The sequence below is a fragment of the Giraffa tippelskirchi genome, chromosome 11 (genome assembly GCF_054371585.1).
Source record: "Giraffa tippelskirchi isolate mGirTip1 chromosome 11, T2T-mGirTip1v1.2.pri, whole genome shotgun sequence".
NCBI classification, from domain to species: domain Eukaryota; kingdom Metazoa; phylum Chordata; class Mammalia; order Artiodactyla; family Giraffidae; genus Giraffa; species Giraffa tippelskirchi.
Genome location: NC_137285.1, coordinates 3,996,552 through 4,011,097, shown reverse-complemented (window position 1 = coordinate 4,011,097; position 14,546 = coordinate 3,996,552).

Genomic DNA, 14,546 nt, shown 5'->3' with positions numbered 1-14,546 from the left:
CAACCCCAGCACTGACCCATCTGTCTGGGGTCAGGCCCCAAGGAGGAGATTCACAACAAGAGTCATCGTGTAGGCCTCGGCACCGCGGGTCCCAGCAGGGCCACGCTCACCACCCTGCACACGGGCCCAGTTCATGGCAGTGGCTCCCACTTCGCTCCCGGCTGCATCTTGAGGCCCCTGGGGGGCCCGGTGCTGTCACCACTGTGGGGGGGAGAGTGAGGCTCAGAGAGGCCACCTGCCTTCTCAGAGCTGGGGTGCGAGCCCCATCCTACCTCCGCCTGGGCTGTTCTGACCTCAAATGAGCTGGGTGTGGCCATCGGCCCCCTAAGGGGGCTCCCAGTGAGGACAAGCTGGCGTAGGGGGCAGGATATGTGGGAGGGGCTGTCTGGGGCACTGTCGGATGCTGGGAGGTGAGATCCCATGCTGGCCTTCACCCCCACAGCAGGGGAGGCGTTGGGGAGGCTAGGCTGAGCGTGGTGCTATTGGAGTGTGTGGGGTTCATTCATGAGCCCCTGACCCGGCAGCTCCTCCTTGAGCCTCCCCATGGGCAAAGGTGTGGCTCTGGCCCCGGGGAGCGAGCAAAGGTCTGGGATGGGCATGTAGGCACCTCTCATCACCTCCCAGCTGGGGGACCCCAAGCAACTCAGGTCACCCCCCCTTTGAGCTCCAGTTTTCAAAGCTGGAAAACGGGGTCACCGACATCCGCCTTGGATGACTAAATGAGAACGCACTTTAAGTGCAGACTGTGCCTGGCACCGAGGCCGCCATCGCTGCCAGGGAGCACGCGCCAGGCAGGATGCTGTCTGCCCACCACACTGCCAGTACCGAGCGTGATGGATGCAAAACCCAGTCCCGTAACATTCAGGGTGCCCAGGGCAGGCAGGCAGGCGGCCGAAGCCTTCTTGTCTGATGCCCTGGGTGCCCAGCTCAGAGCCTGGCCTGGGTGCTCAGTCCTGTGGGTGCTCAGTACTCAATAGCTGGGTGAATGAGTCTCAGCCCCCCATCTGTGGAGTGGGGGCCCCCCACCTGTGGGGTGAGTATCTTCAACCCCACTGCCTGGGGGCACTGTGCAATTCAGGTGAAATGATGGCTCAGAAAGCATTTGTTTTGATAATTGAAATGCGAAGGAGGAGGAGGTAGGCGGTGACTTCTCAGCAAACCAGGTGGGGGCTGGGAGAGGTTCCAGGCCACGATGTCCCCTGGACCTGCTGGTCGGATCAGCTGAGCTGTACTTACCACAGGGCCTGGTCATCACTCAGCCACCCCCTCCCTCAGCCCTTCTGGCCCAGAGGAGCATCCATCAACGTCTCCTTCCCCCTGACAGCCCAGACAATTAGCCAGTCCCACCTGAGTCTGATGGCTCTGCCACCCTCAGCCACCATCTCTGCTTCCCTCTCTTCCGCTGGGGGCCAGGCCAGCAGGTGGAGTGGGGGGTAGGGACACAAGGCAGGCACAGTGCGAATCCCCTCTTCTGGGGCTCCGCCGTGTCCCCATTTTACAGATGAGAGGCTTGGCTCCCAGAGGCCAGAGACCTGCCCAGGATCACACGAGTGAGGCCCAGAGCTGTCACTCAAACGCAGATTGGTCTGGCTGCAGGGTCCAAACTCTTTACTTCTGCCACCCTTGTCCCGGCCTCGGTCTCCCCTGTGCTAAGAACTGCAGACTTCCTCCAGGCCCCGGCCCCCACCAGAGCCTGGTGGAGGGGCCGCTGCCCCCTCACCCCACCTCAGCATCCCAGGGACAGCGTGATGGATGCAGGTTCCCTGGTGGGGCAGGTGCGACATGCCCACACACCCACGGACTGACCCCCGGCTGATGGAGCTCCTCCTGGGGGGCGCGGCTCCATCTGGTCAGGCGCCGTGCCAGGCTGATGGATGGGCCGCCCGGCCAGCCACCCGCGCCCTCACAGCTGTGCTCCAGGGTCAGGAGGGTGGCTCTACAGCCCCTCATGCAGTCGTTCAACAAATACAGGCTTAGCGGCGGTGGGTGGGGGTCTACTGTGTGCTGAAACACAGAGCAGACAAAACAGGTTAGGAAACCAGCTGTCACCCTTCCGTGTGACAGGTGTGGTCACGGGGTGGTTGTGGGAGTCGCAGGGGGCCTCCGACCCGAGGGACCAGGGTGATGGATGTGACAACGGTAGAGGGAGAGGCTGGTAGGATGGGTCAGAAGCGAGGAAGGCGAGGGGTGGTCACAGGGGTGACAGGTTCAGGATGACTGAGGCGTGGGGAAGGCATGGGGTGGGGGGCCCAGGCAGGCTGGGGAGTGGGGCGAGGCCAGCTCGGGCCCACCTCTGGGTGGAGGGGGGCAAAAGCTAGGCCAGCGCTTCCAAAAGACCCTGCTGTGAGAGCGGGATGAATTGAGAGACTGGCATTGACATACATATATGTATATACACTCTGTAAAACAGACAGCTCACGGGAAGCTGCTCAACAGCGCAGGGAGCTCAACCTAGTGCTCTGCGATGACCTGGATGGGTGGGGTGCGGGGGAGGCTTAAGAGGGGGAGGATATGTGTGTCCTTAGGGCTGATTCACATTGTCCTGCAGCAGAAACCCACACAACATTGTAAAGCAGTTATCTTCCAGCTGAAAAATAAAAAGACCCCTACTGCTGCCGGGGGGGGGGGGCGGCCTGCCCCAGGGTCTGCAGAAATGAGGGCTGCAGAAGCAGCCCTGGAGGGTGGGACTGGAGGGGGCCGTGAAGGGGAGAGAGTGAAAGATTCTAGAGCCGTCAGCGGGTCAGCGGCAGAAGCCGGGGCGGGGGGGGCGGTGATGGTATGAGCCCCACTTTATAGATGAGGAAACCAAGCCTTGGAGACAGGGCAGCACCAGCCCAAGGTCACACAGAGGGAGCGGCAGGGCTGGGTTGGGGGTGAGGATGTAAGGGAGCCACTGGCACCACGCCCCACCGCCAGCCCTGGCATCCAAACCTCGACCCCGGGCCCAGCCTGGCCGGGCGAGGGAGTCCGAGAGCAGCCTCTGCTGCCGCCTCACTCGGGGAGGCAGCTGGCCCCTTGGTGCTGCCGCGGACAGGAGCCCGGCAAGAAATATCACGTCATTAAAATGACAAATCCCTTCACTAACTGAACTGGAAGGCCTGCCTCCCTGCCTCAGATCACTCAGCCCCCTCCTCCCCGGCCTCCGGCTCATCCCCCCACCCCCAGTCCGGCAGGAGAGTGTGGCGGGACCACTGCCTCGTCCCTGAGATGACCTTGGGTCTCCAGCCCTCCAGCGGGGACCATGGGGGGGGGCTCTCTGTTCTACAGGTGAGGAAAGAGAGGCTCGGAGAGGGGATGAGACCCTCCAGTGGGGGCTCCCTCCTCTGCAAGGGTCCCCATCCCAACTTAGTGGCCGGGGCTCCCTGGGTGATCTCAAAGCCCACATCCGACCACAGAATTCCACGGCCGTGCCCTGCCCCTCTCAGGAGAGTAAGTCCACAGCACGACTCATATTCCAGAACGCTGCCATGATCTGTCGCAGCGCCTTTCCCTGGGGCCCGTCCTTGTCTCTCTCCTTGGGGGGCAGGGGAACACTTGTCTGAGCCCCATGTTGTGAGAGGATGTGGCAGGGCTGGTTCTCCTGGATTTACAGGCAGAAGCCCTGGGGGAGGGGGGCGGGGGCAGGCTGCTGCCCTTGGTTTCCCCATTTGACAGCAGGTCCTCTGGAGCAAAGCTGAGGCCGCGCCACGTGGGGCCTGGTGGGCACTGACTGAGTGCCTGTTTCTTCCCGCGCCCACCTGTGCATGCCCACATCTCATCCACGCCTGCCCACATGTGCCAAGAGCACTGCACACCCAGATGCGTGGGATGTGGGCCCAGCCCTGGGTTCTGGGGTCCCGGGCGCTCAGACCTATCCACCCCCACACACATGTGTGCACACACTTGGCCACAGCCGCACACGCCCTCGCCCACCCCTCAGGCGCCCACCTGCCCTGTCCATATACATCTGTGTCCCGTGCCCACAGCCGTCAGGAGCCCCACGTGGAGTCCGGGCTCCTCCGGGGAGCAGGGCAGGTGAACAGATGCCGGGAGAGGCCGCCCAGCCCCACAGGCAGCCTGATTCCCAGAATGACCCCCCCACTCCGCGGCCCTCCTCCAGGCCCAGCCAGCAAGGACACGCCATCCGCCCGCCCGCTGTCCTGGTCTCCTTGGATGCAGACAGATCCCACGGAGGTGTCTGGTGCATCCTGACTCGGCCGCAGCCACCACGCCGGCCGACTGGCCCCTTCCCCGTGCCCAGTGCCATCCTGCCGTCCTCTCCCACCTGCAGGGCAGCTGCGCCAGCACCCCCGTACCCCACCCTCCCGGGATGGAGAGACGGCTTCTTTCAGGAATCACCATGAGGGGGTCTCCCAAGCCTTCCCACCTGACCTTGGGCCAGTCCTGCCTCCCTCAAGACCTCCGTTTTCCCGTCTGGAAAACTGGGAGGGAGGTTGAACTAGAAATCTGCCAAGGTCTTGCCCGTCTCTGGCTGGGCGATTCTTCCAAAGGGTGGGAGAGGGGGGTTAGGGGAGATACAGGGAAGAGGAAGCAGATACAGGAGGGGACGGCCCCTCCCTGGCCCAGCACCAGGCCTAAGACGCTTGGGGGCTGGAACACCCGCCGGGGTCTGTGCGTGGTGAACATCCTCCCAGGCAATCCGGCCCTCTCCCAGTGGGTGCTTCATTGCCATTTCACAGATGAGGAAACTGAGGCCTGGAGAGATGCCACGGGGAGCCTAGAGCCCCCCGAGTCCCTGCACTTTGCCTCCCCGAAGGCCACAGTGTGGGAGCCGGGCGAGAGACTGCTCCCTGTCCTGCCAGCGGTCAGGGAGGGCGGTGTTCCGGGAAGGGAACAGCTTTTTCCAGCGCCAGGCGCCTCCCTACTCCCCGCTCCTGGCTCCAAGCCCACCCCTCGGCACTGCCCATCCATCCGCTGTCACTTCCTGGCAGGGCCAGCGGGCCATACATCACCCGACACCGACGACGAAGCCCGAGACAGCCCGGCCAGGCGGGTGGGCCAGCGCCCGCCCCGGCGGGACCCACCCTGGGGCTGGGGGTGGGATTTCAGGCACCAACTCCTGCCTGTGAACAGGGAGCTGGGGCCAGCAGAGGAGGGGTCTCCTTGGAGTCCCAAAGCCCACCCCGGGAAATAGCCACTCCCTGTGTGTGGGGGGACACAGGAGGCAGTTGTGGGCCACGGGGTGACCCGTAGGGGAGTGTGGGTCGGCTGACGGCCCACAGGCGGAGGGCACTTGGCACTTGGTCAGTGGAGCACTTGGCAGGAGGACAAAGATTCTCTTCTCCCCGACCCCCACCTGCCGAGTAATTTGCTGATGTAGGTCACTGTCTCCTGATGGAGCAATGCTGGAGGGGCCGGGGGGAGGCTCACACTCGCCGGGGAGGGGTCCTCAGTCACCACCCTACCCCACGTCAGCCTCCCGCCCCCCTCAACCCTCACACCCCAACACGTCCTGCCCTCACCTCCCAGGGCTGCCTCTACAGGGAGCCTCCAATTTGGCATTCATTCATTCCCTCATTCATTCATTCATTCAACAACCCTGTATGAGCATCTGCTCTGTGTCACAGCACTGGGATGCGCCCACCAACAAGTCCAGCAACAGGCAAGAACAGAAAGCCCCCAGTGTGTTAGGCTGTGGCTTATGGGCAGGCCACAACAGTAAAGCGGGACAGTGGGAGAACAGGTGTGGCTTGTCTTTGTGTGCCTGTGTGTCTTCTTTTTAAGCAAGGGTGTGGCCAAGGAAAACCCATCAGGAAGGGGGCTTTTGAGTAAAGACCTGAAGGAGTGAGCAGTGAAGGTGTCCAGGGAGAGAGCGTTTCTGGCAGACAACAGAGCAAGTGCAAAGGCCCTGAGGCAGCAGGAGCAGGTGAGCAAGGGGGAGAGTGGAGGGCCAAGAGGTGCAGAGAGAGGTACACTGGGTTCCTTCGGGAGCAGGTGGGTGCCGTTGGAAGGCTGGCAGGGGAAGCACGCCTCGGTCAGGAGAGTGACCAGGGCTTGTTTAGGGGCCCAGTGGGAGGGGCATTTGATGGTGGCCCTCTGTCTGTGGTCTACTGTCCCCTTCCCTCCTTTTCCTTTTTTCTTTTCCTTTCCTTCACTAATTAATCCAGCAAATATTTTTTGAAGGCCAGAAATAGATGGAGCCTCTCGTTAACTCAATCCAAAGGACAGTCCACTCTGCCCACACCCATGACAAGGCACCTCGCAGTGTCTGCCCCGAGCGCCTGGGGTGGGACTGGGCCCCCCTCGGCCCCCTCCATGTTCCAGTTCTCAGCCCACCTGTCCCTTCACACAGATGCAGGGTGACAGGGTGAGAAAAGCCACCTAATGCTGGTGTCCAGGGCTGGTGAGTCTCGGACGCACACACGAGGCTGGCGTGGAGCAAGCACACACAAGGCTGTCCCCTCCCCTCCCTGGGCCTCAGTTTCCCCATCTGTGAACTGAGCAGGGCCAGAGGACTGGCAATCTCTTTCTAGTCTAAAATGCAGACGCTTTGTGATTCCCTCCCCAACCCAGAGCCCTGGGAGCCCAGGGAGGGGCTGGGCCTGATGGAGCCGCTCCAGCCCGTCTACAGGGAGCTGAGCTTTGAGCTCGGGGGTCTCCTGTGTCCTCTTCTCCTCTCGACTTGATGGAACCCCAGGTCTGGGAGGGGCACGCACAGACCCCGGCTGCCCCCACCCCCAACTCCTGCTCAGGAGAAGCTGAAGAAGAGCAGGAGGTCCCAGTGGTGACCCAGCCCCAGCCGGGGAAGGCGCCCTGCTGGCTGCTCCCTGCCCCTGGCCCTGCATGGCACCCCAGTTCACCCCGACCCCCCACAGCTCCTCTAATTACATAGCCATAAAGCACAAATCTCTAACGATCCAATTAGTAACGCCATTACTCCTCTGTCCAGGATTAAAATTACCAATTAAACTGCTGTCGATTTTATCATCACTTAGGCTCGACACGACCGGGGCACTTCGGGCCACAGAGGCCCATTGGTGGGCCCTTGAGCGGGGCGCTGGCTGAGGCCAGGGCTGCAGGCCTAACTCAGCAGCTCAGAAGGAAGTCCTGCGACCCACCACCCCCAGCGTCCTGCTGCACTGCCCCCGTCCTGTCCCCCAACATCAGGGACTCCAAAAAGATCATAGCCCAGTTCCCGACGGAACCAGAAGCGGCCAGGGGAAGAGGGACTTCGGCAAAACCAGCCTCTCTCTGGGCAGCGCCTCTGGCCTGGGCGTTCCCCCATGGTCCCCTCGTCAGACTCACTGTTTCATGGCCCAGTGTCTCAATGCCAGGCCAATCTGCACAGCTGAGTCCTAGGATGAAGGGCCGGAAGCACTCCTGTGAAGCCTGGCCCCCACAACCCCGGCTCCCTCTCTCTGCTCCCACAGTGCCCTCTGCCCCCAGCCTCAAGGTACCCTCCTTACACCTTGTCCCCGCTATCTGATGAGCTGCTCACAGATCAGTACAGTCCATCTCCCAGGTGACAAGCAGGTACTCCTTTTGGCAGGGGCCTCAGTATCTTGTCTAAGCACAGGGGAGATCTTGGAGCACAAAGCCAGAGCCTGGGGAACAGGCAAGTGCTGGCCCTGCCTGGGAGGTGGGGGTGAAGTGAACTCCCCGTCCCTGGAGGTATGCAAGCACAGGCTGCACCCAGGCCGCATGGTGGCAGGTGGAGGCAACAACTCACACAGGCGTGGTGTGGCATGTGAGCTTAGCCATGTCCGACTCTTTGCGACCCCACAGACTATAGCCCACCAGGCTCCTCTGTCCATGGGATTTCCCAGGCAAGAATCCTGGAGTGAGTTGCCATGCCCTTCACCAGGATGTCTTCCCGACCCAGGAATCGAACCCTTATCTCTTGCCTCTCCTGCATTGGCAGGCGGCTTCTTTACCAGCTGAGCCACCAGGGAAGCCCCCAGCTCACACATGGAGAAGCGTAAACGCTGGGCTGGATGATTGAAGTCGGGGAATGAATCTGGTTCTCCTAAGAATTTGAGATGTCAGGATCTGAGAACCCCGTTGGAGGAACCAGAGCGCAGTCTTCTGACGTCCAGCCCTTGCTCCGGAGGCACTTCCACAACAGGAGAGGGGCAGGGGCTGGGGTGGGGGGTGGCGGTGGGAAGGGCCCGGGCAGCTGGGGACAGGGAGGCAGGCACCAGCCTGAGAACTCAGCCCGGGGGGTATGCTAAATGCTGCTGGTCCCCAGCATCACAAGGACCGCTCTGAGACAGCAGCGGAGCAGTAAGAGCAAACCCGAGTGCTCTGCCCTGGACCCCAGCTCAGTGCCATCCACGCCATCTTCCTTCTGTGCTCATCCTGGGACGCAGCTGCCCTTATTCCCAACAGCTGGCCCGAGGTCACACTGTCCCTCTCTCTCTCTCTCTCTCTCTCTCTCTCTCTCTCTCTCTCTCTCTCTCTCTCTCTCTCTCTCTCTCTCTCTCTCTCTCGGGTCTGGTCCCAGAGGAGAGGTCACGCCGCCTGGCAGGGGCAGGGTGTGCCAGGTGAGGCCACAGAGCCCACCCACAGTGTCTGCCATTTCACACTGTTTGAGCAGCCCCTCGTTCAAATGGAAGTTGACACACAAGCTCTTTTATGCCGAGAAAAGCGGAAAGGACCTCGCTCTGTCCAGAAGCGGCCACACCCTGCAAGGAGGGGCAGCCTCCCCCTCCCCCACCCCCACCCCCCACCACCGGGCCGATGCCCAGGCCGGCGAGATGTGGGGTCTCTTCTGGAGGAGCAGCCGCCCTGGGCAGATCAGTTGAGTGTCTCATCAGAGGCAGCAGACTGAGGCAGGGATCCGGGAGCCCAGAGCAATTAGGAGCCGCCTCGTGCCTGTCTCCCGCCAGCTGCCACAGCTGTCACTCAGGAAGCGGGCCTGGAGCGGGGGCTGGGCCCTGACGGCCCAACCAGCCAGCAGCCTGCCCCAAGGGGGAGACCACGGCCCGGGGGACCAGGGGCAGGGAGCGCTTCCCGTCCCAATTCCTCTGGCCCCTGCCCAGACTCAGTTTCCCAACCAGACCTTCCTCCGTGGAGCAGGAGTTCTCACTCTTGGAAGCTTTTTAAGAGTGTTCCCTTGCACTTCCCAGTGGCTAGGACTCCACTCTCCCAATGCAGAAGGCCCAGGTTCAATCCCTGGTCATGGAACGAGATTCCACATGCTGCAACTAAGACCCAGCACGGTCAAATAAAGAAAGAAATATTTTTAAAAACTAACTAACTAAAGTAGCCTTGCCCAGGGCCCAGCCAAGCAGACTCTCTGGAGGAGGGGGGGGGGGGGCGGCTAGGAAGTGCCTGTGTCCATCTCTCCCCAGCCAGGTTTTTGCATGTTTTTAACATCAAACCCAGTCCCAAGGACTAGAAGCTTCTCTGCTCCTGTGGCCATGCCTCCCTCTGTCTCTCAGACTTCTGGGCTCAGAGGGGTGTGACAGCCGGAAAGGGAGGCTCTCAGGGTCCAGCCTCTCAGCAGTCCCAGCACCGTGTGTGCCCGGGCACAAAACAGCAGCCAGGTTTCATCCCAGCCACGCTGGACTCCAAGTCCAGTTCTTTTTTTTCCATCATCGAGTTGATTCTCAAGAAGTAACAATTTTAAAGACCTGTCCCTTCCACCCTGTTTTCCTCTCATGGACTCTGCCTCCTGCTCTGTCCTGTCCACCTGTGTCACCCACAGGAAATGGCATCTGGGGGCTCAAAGAGGGTGCCCAGGGCAAGGCAGGATCAGAGCAGACAGGGGCCTCTGGGCCCTGGCCTGCACGCCCCTCGTGGCTGGGTGTGCCTCTGCAGGTCTATAAATTCCATTATTCATCAAGTGACCGTGTGAGTTTGCCTGGATGATGAATATTTTATTCACCTCTACACACTGTCCCCAGCGGGTTCTTGGAACAATATTGTTCCCTAGCCAAGGAGCAGAGGCCAGAGCCTCTGCCCTCCCTGGAGTGCCCCTCCCTGACCAGTGTCCCCCAGCAGGTCCCGAGTTTGGGCAGGGCTGTGGTCAGTGTTCCAGGCAAAACCCTGCAGGCAATGCTTGCTCTCCTTCCGCTTTGATATCCTGCCCTGGACAATGGGTTCAGGTCTTGTCTGGGCCTCCCAGATCCCTGCACAACTCCACCCCGTGTGGTGGAGCTCTCCCTGGTGCTGAATGTGGGTGGAGACAGGATGCCGGAGAGCATGCCGGCTTTGAGAGGAGAGGGCTCCAGTCTCAGGGTTGGCAGGGGAAGCCTCCAGCTTCTGCATGGGGAAGTCCCCACTTCTCTCATCTTGCCTCCCTGCCTGGTGGATCCTTCCAGAGTCTTGGGGGGTAGGGGAGGGGTCACCTCTCCCAGGGTCTCCAGGACTCTGAGCCAAGGACTAGTGGGGGAAGTCCCTGGAGACTCCTCTCTGGAGGGCCCACGAGTCTCCGGGTAGCACCCCAGGGAGTGTGGTGTGATGACAGTGGCACCTTCCCCAGATGGGGGAGCGACAGACACAATTCACACCCTGCGATCTCGCCATCTGCTCCCCCGTGACGTGCAGAGGAGAGGACGGGGCTGCAGCGCCGAAGGGCGGGTGGGCTGGTGTGCGATCGCTCGTTCATTCATTCATCCTCTCATTCATCCTTTAAGCAGACCTTCACCCAGCCCCTGCCACCTTCCCAAGCCCAGCCTAGCCCTGTGTCAGGCACTCCGATGTGGGGAGTGCAGACCGCGGATCCTGCCCTCCAGAGCTGAGCGGAGGAGTGGTTCTCTCACATGTCTGAGCTTCTGCCCACCCTGGCTCCTCCTCCTGGAGTTCCTTGGACTTGTAGTAAGAGCCGTCATGTCCCATCCTCAGCCACCATGTTCAGCACTTTACATGCAGGATCTAAGCATTCACTCTGGGGGCTGGATGTGTTCCTGCTTAACAGGTGTGTAAGCTGAGGCTCAGAGACACCCAGAGGCACAGGTCCAGCTCTGGGGTCTCCATGTGGAGCTCTTACTGCTCTTGGCACTGCCTGCCCCACACCATGTCAGGAAAATTTCAAGCCCTGTTTCTATGACCTTCCTCTGCAAAAAACCCCTTCTCCCCCCACCCCCACCACCACACCTGCCTGCCAGCAGGCAGTGCGCTTTGTCCTGGGGCGCTTGCTCTCTGCGCCCCAGGGACAAGCCAATTCCTCATCCTCTGACTCCCAGCCTGGCTTGCTCACAGGACCTGGCACCCAGGGGCTGCCCCACGAAAGGCCGAGAAGGTAGAGGAAGCTTCCTGAAGGAGGTAGCTTTCCTCTGAGCCTGGAAGGGCAGAGAGAGCAGATGACCCAGAGCCTGGCTCCCTATCCCATTCCCTACCCAGCTCCTGCCTTGAACTTGAACCCCAGCCCTGCCACCCCAGCATGACCCAACCTGGTCCCTTCGGCTCCCTGAATGGGGGTGACCTTGACCATGAGTTGGGGGCATGACCAAACTGCCTTCTGAGTCTTAGAGGACTCTGTGCAGGTCCTAGGCACAGCCCAGGTGTAGACCCGGTGCAGCTGGTGGCATATGGGAGCTCCCTGGACACACAGCCGGCCCCATGGGCTGTGACTGTGCACTCGGGAGAGGACAGCAACTGGCCTGAGGTCAGGGATGGCCCTGGAAGTGGGGCGCTCCACGACCTTGCTGCTATAATCCCTTGGTGCTATAAACCAGGTGAATCCTGTCCCTTTGGCTTGGTGGGCTCCTGCCCCAGGGAGCAGCCTGGCCAAGAGATGGTCACAGATCAAGGCTGAGGCCTGGAGGGAGGCCCATGTCTCCAGTGGACACCCACACCGTCCCTCAGCGCAGACCCGCAGGTAGTGCACGGCAGGCCCACCCACTTGGTTTTTGTTTGATTTACTTAGGGACTGCTTCTGCCCGTCCTTTGAAGCTTCTTGGCCTGGGAGTCAGGGGGATGCAGTGGGAGCTCTGTCAGGCCAGCACCAACATGCCCTGTGACGGCCTCTTGGAAAGTCCCCGGGAGCCGCGTTTCCCACCAGCCCTTTCCCACCAGCCCCTCGGCAGGCTCTAGCCCACCCTCCCTTGGCGTGGGTCTCCTGAGGAGCCAGCTGGCCGCTCAGTAGACACCAAAGGAGCAAGCCGCTGCCACTCACCCTCCCAGTCAGTAAGTCGAAGCTCTAACTATTATTCTTTCATATTGCTTGGGGTCGGGCACAGGGGGCAGTTTTCATGCTAATAGGGAACTCCTAAGAGACACAGGGAGGCCCAGCCAGGCACCTCTCATATGTTAACGTCTCTCCATCCTCACCACTGCCCGGGAGGTAGCACGGCCACCCTCACTTCACAAGGGAAACTGAGGCCCCAGGAGGTTAAAGGAGATGACTAATTGGTAGACAAGGCAGCCCCAGGTCTGTCTGGCTCCGAGGGCCGGGTTCTTTCTTCCCTGTTCCTCTGCTCCAGCAGATGAAGCGAGGGAGCGCAAAACACTCGGCTCTAAGGGTGGGATGTCAGACCCAGGACAGGTGGGCGAAGAGGGCTTCAGCTGGGGCTTTTCTGGAGACTCTCACACCCCCAGCCCCAGGTCCTAATGGGCACCCGCTGGCCCATAGAGGCTAGGAAGACAGACCAAGAGCCACAGTCCTGCCTGGCTCCTCTGCAGGCTGTAGATGCTCCTGGGAGCCTTGTCCACAGCCAGGCGCGACAAGTGCTGGGGCCCAGGCCTGGCCCAGCCCAGCTCAGCCAGGGTTGGCATCTCTCCCTGAGCCCCTCTCCCCAGGCTGTGATTAATCAGCGACAAAAAGCAGTAAAATGTAATCAGCCTGGGGAGGGCAGGGCCGGCAGGGCCATGGCAATCAGCTTTCCCCCTGGGGCCAAAGGCTGATTGGACCAAAGAGGGGAGGGAGGTGGTTCCAATGGGGCCTCTAAGGAAGGACTGATGCTGAAGCTGAAGCTCCAATACTTTGGCCACCTGATGAAAAGAGCCGACTCACTGGAAAAGACCCTGATGCTGGGAAAGATTGAGGGCAGGAGGAGAAGGGGATGACAGAAGATGAGATGGTTGGATGGCATCATTGACTCACTGGATATGAATCTGAGCAAACTCCAGGAGACAGTGAAGGACAGGGAAGCCCAGCATGCTACAGTCCATGGGGTCACAGAGTCGGACACAACTGAGCGACTGAACAACAGCGGCAGGGTCTGCATCTGGGGCCATGGTGAGGCCTAGGGGCCAACCCCTCCCCCACAAATGTGCATGGACGTCTGTGAACACAGGCCCGCACCAAAGGGCTGCACACTGCCCCCCCATGCCTACAAGCTCCTGCCCTCGTCTCCCAGCTCACAACCTTGGCACACACAGGTGGCTGCACACCCTCCCAGCACACGACCATCTCCATGTGGACTTGAAAACACACGTACACACCCTGATGGATAACAGGGTGTAACATGCACACACGTGCTGCCCCCTCACTCCACAGGCACACGTGCCCTGGGGCCTGGGACAGCCCTGCACAAGTACTGGGTCTAACCTGGAGCCGTGTGAGCTGACCAACCCTTGCAGCAGTCCACACAGGCACCCAGCCACCTCTCTGCCCCCCACTGCCTCCCCGGCCTGGCTCCTTCTCTGCAGGCTGAACGGTGGTGAGCGTCTGGGAAGGAGCCAGCACTGGGGCTCCACTGTTGGGGGGCAAGGTCAGGGGCCAGGTCTCAGCCACAGAGCAGGGGAGACTGCCCAAGACCTATCCCCAGCTCCCGCCAGCCGGCCCTGCCCCATGACCTTGGTCAACGCCCTTCTTCCTCGGACTCAGTTTCCCCACTCTGGAGCCTCTCCTGGCACCAACACTGTGTGATTCTCTTCGAGGACTCGGGGGCCGGGGGACAGACCTCCGCTGGCTGCCAGGTATCTGGGCCTCGGCTCCCTGCCGTCTGTTCGAGGCGGGTGGGGGCCAGCCAAGGGGCTGGGAGGAAGGGCCCCACCCCCACCCCACTCCACCCCATCTTAATTTAATCCGGGTGGCTGCGGACTTCGTTTGTATGGGGGTGGGGGTGGGCGAGTGAACCTCCGCAGGGAGAAAGAGGAGCCCGGGCCAAAGGGGAGAAGGAACCCCCGGCGGGCTCGGGCGGCCACGCAGGGGCCGGCGGCGGGAAGGGGCGGGCGGGGTGGGGGGAAGCGCGGAGGGGGCGGGCGAGCGGAGGGCGGGGGAGGCGGGGAGCGCAGCCAGCGCGACACGGAGCGAGCGAGCGAGCGAGCCGGGGAGGCGGCGAGAGCCGGAGCGGCGGGCCGGGCGGCCGCGCCGGCGAGCGGACGAGAGGGCGGCCAGCAGCGCGCAGCGCGGAGCGCGCGGGGCACCGAGGAGCGGGAGCGGCGAGCGCAGCGCGCAGCGGCCCGAGCGGAGAGGCCCGAGCGGCGCCGCCCCCGCGGCCCCTGCGGGGCCCCAGCCGGGAGCCCGACGAGGGAGGGGGCGGCATGGACCGGCGGCCCGGGGCGCTGGGGCGCTAGGCCCCCGGAAGGGAGCCCCCCGCCTCGCCGCCCTCCGCAGCCGCGCGCCGCGCCCGCTCCAGCCGCCCCCGGGGCCGCTGCCGGCCCATGAGCCCCGACCTCAAAGTTTGCGGCGGGCGGGCGGGCGCGGAGCCTTCAAG